The 7,489-nt window shown below is 42.2% G+C and overlaps 1 pseudogene; it reads right to left on the reverse strand.

Moving 5' to 3' along the window:
• On the reverse strand, nt 240-1,833 carry Gm7965 (predicted gene 7965; annotated as a pseudogene).

Here is a 7,489-nt window from a genome sequence, read left to right on the forward strand (position 1 = left end):
AACAGAGGCCACAGATTAATGAAAACTTTCCCATCTCCCAATGGGCTATCAAATTCCAATACTTCTCTTGTTATGGGGGGGGGGTGTCAATGTGTTTACTCTCCTTCTACACTAGGATTTTGTCTGTCTTGAGCCTGCCCTCTTGAAATGCTATGAATTAATATGCATGGGCTCTATTGTGTCCAGAACTTAGCTTCCTTGGAAATATCCATCACCTTTGGCTCTTAAGCGTTAACTTAAATGTGTTTTATTTGCTTCCCACTAACAAATCTTTATTTCATTCTTGAAAGCGGTACATCATCCACATTCATCTCCCTTGCCCAGTAATTCAAAAGGAAAAACCCAAAAAGATTAGTAAAGAAAAATGTAGGAATTGACATTCCCTAAATTCTTTAAAAATATGTTTAAGGTTGAAAAAGGTTTTAAGTTTGTAATTCCTAGTAGGAAATCATTGTCTGAATGGCAAACGCTAATGGCAAAGCACTGTAAAATGCCTCAGCTGCCCTTGATGCAGAGAGTGGGGATTATCTTCGAAGTGCCCCATCTCTCCCGATGAGGTCAGAGGTACACTGGTTTGTATTTTTTTAACATCCAGTAAGTGAGCTAAGCTGTTGTTCATTCAGCAAGGGCTTTGACATGATTGGCCTCCAAACTTGGCTGACAATTTACTGATGAGATTCACAACCTTTGGGTTGCTTTGATATTTTGACAGATTTGATGGGTTCTGGGCCACATCCTGGAAAGCCACCATGACTTCTGGATTCTGCATGGATGCAAGAACCTCTGGATTGCTGAGGATTTCACTGAGTCCAGGCATTCCTGCCATTCCCGCCATTCCTGCCATTCCTGGCATGGCCCTTCCCATTCTAGCCATTCCCACAGGAAAACCACTGGAAAAGAGCCAAACTGAGATACGATTGTCTTCTGGCTTCTTTTCTTCCCTTTTGGCTCTTTCATGCTCTTCTCGAGCCATTTTCACCCTTTCTATTTGTTCTTTTCTCTCTTGCTCTTCACGTTTTTGCTCATACTTTCTCCAATGTTTAGCAATTGTTTGAGCGCGAGGTTGAACATCTTTCAGAATTGCACTGGCATCTTTGTCATAATCCAGTTTACAGACAAGGGCAAGATCATGAGCTGCTTCTTCCCAGTGACCCAGGAGTCTGTGTGCTTTCCCTCTTCATCTGTATGGCTGAGCTGAATCAGGGTTTATTTCAATAGCTCTGTCACAGTCTCAAATGGCACATTTGGCTTCTGTAATTTGATGAAGACACTGGCTCTCTTGGCATACAGAATAGCCAAGTGAGGATTGAGCTTGATGGCATCTGTGAACAAGTCAATGGCTTTCTGGAGCTCAGCATCATTAAGAGCTTCAATGGCAGCTCCCTTCTTTTCATTTGCTTCATCCATCATCTCATCAGTTATCTCTACATTTTCATCTCCCGTTTCCTGAAGGGCATCGGTGTCTGGTTCAATTACACCTTCATTGTCAGTTTCTAGATCACTCTCCTCATTCTATGGCTCCTTTGTCTTTATGTTTTCCTGTCTCTTTTTTTCTTCTTTGGAATTTTCTTCTGACTTAGCTCTATGAGTAGCAGGTAGTACTTTATCCTCCCTCCCCCACCCTCTACCCCAAGCTTTCTACCCACTCCCTCAGGAAGCACATTTCCTCAGTATGCAGGATGCTCAGGTCCTGCCTACACATCTTCACGAAGGCCCGAAGTTCGCTCACTTTGTGGGGATCCATGGTGGAGAGGCTGGAAGCTGCAGGCCCTAGGTGGCTGCGGATGCCCGATGTCAGGCCCGGGAGCAGCTCAACGTGACCAAGTAGAAGGGCCTTTTCCCACTTCTTAATTAATCCTTGAGTCTTGAGAGAAAAGGAGTGTGATTTGTGTTTCTATTTAGGGATGAGCACTTTGAAACTATTGATTGGTGTTGGTTGTAGGTGCCATAGTAGGGAGAGAAGCTCACCAAGATGCTAAGTCTTTATTTATCTGAAGAAGCAGAGGGGTACTGCCTCTCCAGGAAGACTGATACCCAGCTAGCTCCAGTTACTTTATTCAAACATTATATAAGGTTAATTGGGCCTGGGAAAGGTGCCAGCTACTAAAGTTATTTTGCCCTTTATTGCTCATGAGAGCAGACAACTCACAAAAATCTCAGTCCCCTTTGACCATGGCTATCCATAATCAAAAGTACGAACTCTAGGTTTGGAGTGTCTTAGGACCAAGATGAATGCGACTGCAAGCTCTATTGTAGTGCCAAGTGTAGACTTTCCAGAGAGACAACATATCTTCAAGTTTCAAACAGCCTCATAACAATTTCTCAGCCTCTACTGATTGACCCAAGCATAGCAAAGACTTTGCTGAAAAATTTCACTCAAAGCCAGACATAGAGCGTTTACTATACATTTGATTTAAAGCCATATATTTATTAAAGCCAAACTTTAATATACATATCACTACGTGAAGTGACGTGGAAACTTCTGGTTTCTTTAGAAAACCAGTTATGTCAAACAAAGTTCTGCTGGAGTACATACAGGAAAGGATGTTTTGCTATAGCAGACATGTAAAAGGACACATGATGTTCAGAGGAATATAAATCTGACACCACAGACAATGAGATCTTGAGCAATGGTTTGCTTTGCTGCTCCTCACTATTCTTTGCTAATAATACACATGTATTGGTTCACCTTACATTGTGTTGCTGTGCTCCCCTTGTGATGATGCCATAGATAGAATGCCTCAGGCTGGTTGGTGAACTTTGCGTCTTCTGGTTTGTGTGCAGTGACTGCCAAGTGGACTGGAATGCAGCTGCTGGTTCATATTTGGTGTTTGCTATTGGATTGTCCTGCTGATATTCTTACAGTGAAGATTGGATTCACCCCCAAAGAACTCTTTCTAAACAGTTCTACTTCCCCAGTGTCCTAATACCTTTTCTTATCCAGAACATCTGGTAGATGAAGGGCTAGAGATGAAGTTGAGCCCTTATTAAAGTAGATTGAAAAAATTTATGCCAAAAATGACATTTATGCCTAAAACAACATTTTCTACATGTTGTTTGTGGGTCTCTGTGTTCATTGCTATCTACTGAAAGAAAATGCTACTTTGGTGAGGATCAAGGCATACACTGATCTACAGGCATTGCGGTATTCCATTAGAAATCATCCAATGCAATGTCCATTTAGTAAGATTGTAGTAATAGGTTTTCTCTCAGAGCTCATACCCTACCTAGCCACAGGTTCTCAGTCTGGTTAATAGTGCCAGGTATGGGTTCTACCTCATAAACTGGGCCTGAAATCTAGTCATAAAATGGTTGCTTACATCTATTAATATCATGTCTGTACTACATCATGGTGTATCTCATGCCAGGCAGGTTGTTATTGTATTTCACTGGTTTCCCAACTGGGTGAACTTGACAGTCACTTTTTACCTCTAGTAGCATTTATAGCACCTCCCAGTGACATGAAGGCTAGCCAGTAGAAATGAAAATTCCAGGTCAGTACCCACGTGACTTATTTATATTCTATGACACAAGTATATGTTGTTACCTTGGTTACTTTCCCATTGCTGTAATAAGACACCATGAACAAGGCAACATATAAGAGTTTTTGAAAGTTACAGTTTCAAAGTGCTAAGAGTCTATGACTATCAACACCATTGTCTTCCCACAGTGCCTTGCATCCATGTGATCTATGTTCTTTCTGGCAACAGGACACAATAATAAACTGATGCATAATTACTTATTGTTACATCCATATACCCTCATTAGAGAAGATTTTCTTCAAAGTAGATTTCAATTAACACAGAGACCCATAGCTGGTCAATGAGTAGACCAAAGAGACTTTGGAGTATCTAGTGTTGTGGGGAATCCAGCAGAGAAGACTACTCAGAGACATTTAAGCCAACTTTGGTTTTCTGAGACAGGATCTCTCTTTGCAGCACTGGTTGTCCTGGAACTTGTTTTGATGAGGCCAGCTTCAAACTCACAGAGATCTGTCTGCCTCTATCTCCTGAGTACTGAGATTTAAGGTGTGAGTCACCATACCTGGTTTTTAATCACCTTTTTAATGAGATTGTGAGAAAGTGTGAGTGAGATAGATAAAGACAGACAGACTCACACACACACACACACACACACACACACACACACACACACACACACTGGGGTGGGGAGAGAGAGAGAGAGAGAGAGAGAGAGAGAGAGAGAGAGAGAGAGAGAGAGAGAGAGAGAGATTCTATTGAAGTAGATAGGATCTGGGAGAATGCAGAGAAGGAGGATGAAGATGATGAAAAAAAGTTTATGGACTGGTTTCTGCTTATGCCCTGGAGCTGACTCTGTGTCACAACTCTCCATACCCAAATCCTGGTGGGAGAAAGCTGGTTTTCCAGGATTGCTGACATATCTGTGAGCACAGGTAAGACTACCATTTCTGCTCTGAGGGACCCACCCAGAACCCTCAGGACACAGGAACTGAGGACCAGCCACGGGGTGGATCTTGCCTGGGGCTGAAGAGGAAATGGGTGAGATCTCCAGCTGGGTCCCTCTGGGAGAGAGTCCTTGGCTTGTTGGTCGGCGGCTGACTTAGCTTGGTGGTGGCTGTGGCTGAGAGTATTGAGAGGCCTTCAGAAGATCAGACAGCCAGCTCTTTAGTTGAAGAGCTGCATTGCTCCCCATTGTTGATCCCAATGAAAAGAGACAGCCCATGGTTTTAAAGCATTTATTGTCATGGTGGAGAGTGGAGATGAGTAAAACTATACCCTACTTTCTCAGGTGGGCCTGAGGTTAAATACCTTTTGCAGGGAGGAGTGTCTGGGAAGGAAAGCTTAACTTGCCAAGCCCTTCAGTCCTGTAGGTACTTCATTAAAATGGAGATCTGTCTTGAGCCTACATGGCTTATGGTCTAACTGTGGATGGCCTTGGGGCATTGCCCTTACTTGACTGTTGGCCACAAATCTGTGGAGGGCTGAGGCCTCCAGTCACACACCTGGTGTCTGGGAGCACAGCAAAACAACTTCTGTCTCTCAGGGTCATGGGGGTTTCCAAACTGTGCTAGCCCAGGAACCAAGCTGCCTTTCACAGTCCTACAGGATCTAAAGCTGGAATTAGAAACTATAAAGAAGACCGGCACCGGGTCACCTTGGGCACAGAATCGGCGGACACCCCCACAGTCCCCAGAGGACTCTCCACGTGATCTTAGGATCACTGGTGAGTGGAACACAACATTTGTTCCAATCCAATTGAGATGGGCCTGTGACAGCAGGAACAAGGACACTAGAGCCCTTCCTAACCAGAGGCTCAGGTTCCTTTTGAACAGTTCTGGTTTACCTTGTTTTTGAACAGACCAGACAGCTCCATGGTCCTCAAAGGAGACACCACTTCCAGGCACTGTAACATGCCCAGGATCTTAGGACAACAGGATTCCAGGATAACAGGAGCTGGGTCACACCAGTATTTCAGGATCTAAGAGGAAGCTTGACTGCCAAAAACTGACACACCCAGAATCTCAGGTTCACAGGAGCCCACAATCAAAGGATCACAGAGAAAGCTGGACTCTGAGGAGTCCTGAATCAACTGAGATTATAGGAAGGACAGGCTCCAATCAGATATATTGAGGGCGGCAAGCCCTTGAGATAATCAGATGGCAGGAGGCAAGCTTAAGAACAGAAGCAACAGAAACCAAGGTTACTTGGCATCATCAGAACCAAACTCTCCCACCGTAGCAAATCCTAGATACACCATCACACCAGAAAAGCAAGACATGGATCTAAAGTCACTTCTCATGATGATGATGGAGGACTTTAAGAAGGAAATACAGGAAAACACATGTAAACAGCTAGAAGCCTTTAAGGAACAAACACGAAAATGCCTTAGAGAGTTACAGGAAAACACTACCAGGATCTAAAAATGGAAGTAGAAACAATAAAGAAAACACAAAGGGAGACAACTCTAGAGATATAAACCCTAGGAAAGAAATAAGGAACCATAGATACGAGCATCAGCAACAGAATACAAGAGAAGGAAGAGAGAATCTCAGGTGTAGAAGATTCCATAGGGAACATGGACACAACAATCAAAGAAAATGCATAATGCAAAATGATCCTAACTCAAAACATCCAGGAAATCCAGGACACAATGAGAAGACCAAACCTATGGATAATAGGAGTATATGAGAATGAAGATTTTCAACTTAAAGGGCCAGAAAATATCTTCAACAAAATTATAGAAGAAAACTTCCCAAACCTAAAGAAAGACATGCCCATGAACATACAAGAAGCCTACAGAACTCCAAATAGACTGGGCCAGAAAAGAAATTCCTCCTGACACATAATAATCAGAACAACAAATGCACTAAATAAATACAGAATATTAAAAGCAGTAAGGGAAAAAGGTCAAGTAACATATAAAGGCAGGCCTATTAGAATTACTCCAGATTTCTCACCAGAGACTATGAAAGCGGGAAGATCCAGGACAGATGTTATACAGACACTAAGAGAACACAAATGCCAGCCCAGGCTACTATACCCAGCAAAACTCTCAAATTACTATAGATGGAGAAACCAAAGTATTCTATGACAAAACCAAATTCACACATTATCTTTCCACGAATCCAGCCCTTCAAAGGATAATAACGGGAAAACACCAATACAATGACAGAAACAATGCCCTAGGAAAAGCAAGAAAGTAATCCCTCAAAAAACCAAAAAGAAGACAACCACAAGAACAGAATTCCAACTCTAACAACAAAAATAACAGGAAGCAACAACTAAATTTTCTAAATATCTCTTCATATCAATGGACTCAATTCCCCAATAAAAAGATATAGACTAACAGACAGGCTACACAAACACGACCCAACATTTTGCTGCTTACAGGAAACCCATCTCAGGGAAAAAGACAGATACTACCTCAGAATGAAAGGCTGGAAAACAATTTTCCAAGCAAATGGTCTGAAGAAACAAGCTGGAGTGGCCATTCTAATATTGAATAAAATCGACTTCCAACCCAAAGTTATCAAAAAAGACAAGGAGGGGCACTTCATAGTCATCAGAGATAAAATCTTCCAAGAGGAACTCTCAATTCTGAATATCTATGCTCCAAATGCAAGAGCAGCCACATTCATTAAAGACACTTTAGTAAAGCTCAAAGCACACATTGCACCTCACACAATAATAGTGGGAGACTTCAACACTCCATTCTCATCAATGGACAGATCCTGGAAACAGAAACTAAACAGAGACACAGTGAAACTAACAGAAGTTACGAAACAAAGGGATTTAAACAGATATCTACAGAACATTTTATCCTAAAACAAAAGGATATACCTTCTTCTCAGCGCCACATGGTACCTTCTCCAAAATTGACCATATAATTTGTCAGAAAACAGGTCTCAACAGACACAAAAATATTGAAATTGTCACATGCATCATATCAGATCACCATGGACTAAGGCAGCTCTTCAATAACAACATAAATAATACAAAGCCAACAT

The sequence above is a fragment of the Mus musculus genome, chromosome 7 (assembly GCF_000001635.26).
Source record: "Mus musculus strain C57BL/6J chromosome 7, GRCm38.p6 C57BL/6J".
Lineage (NCBI taxonomy): Eukaryota > Metazoa > Chordata > Mammalia > Rodentia > Muridae > Mus > Mus musculus.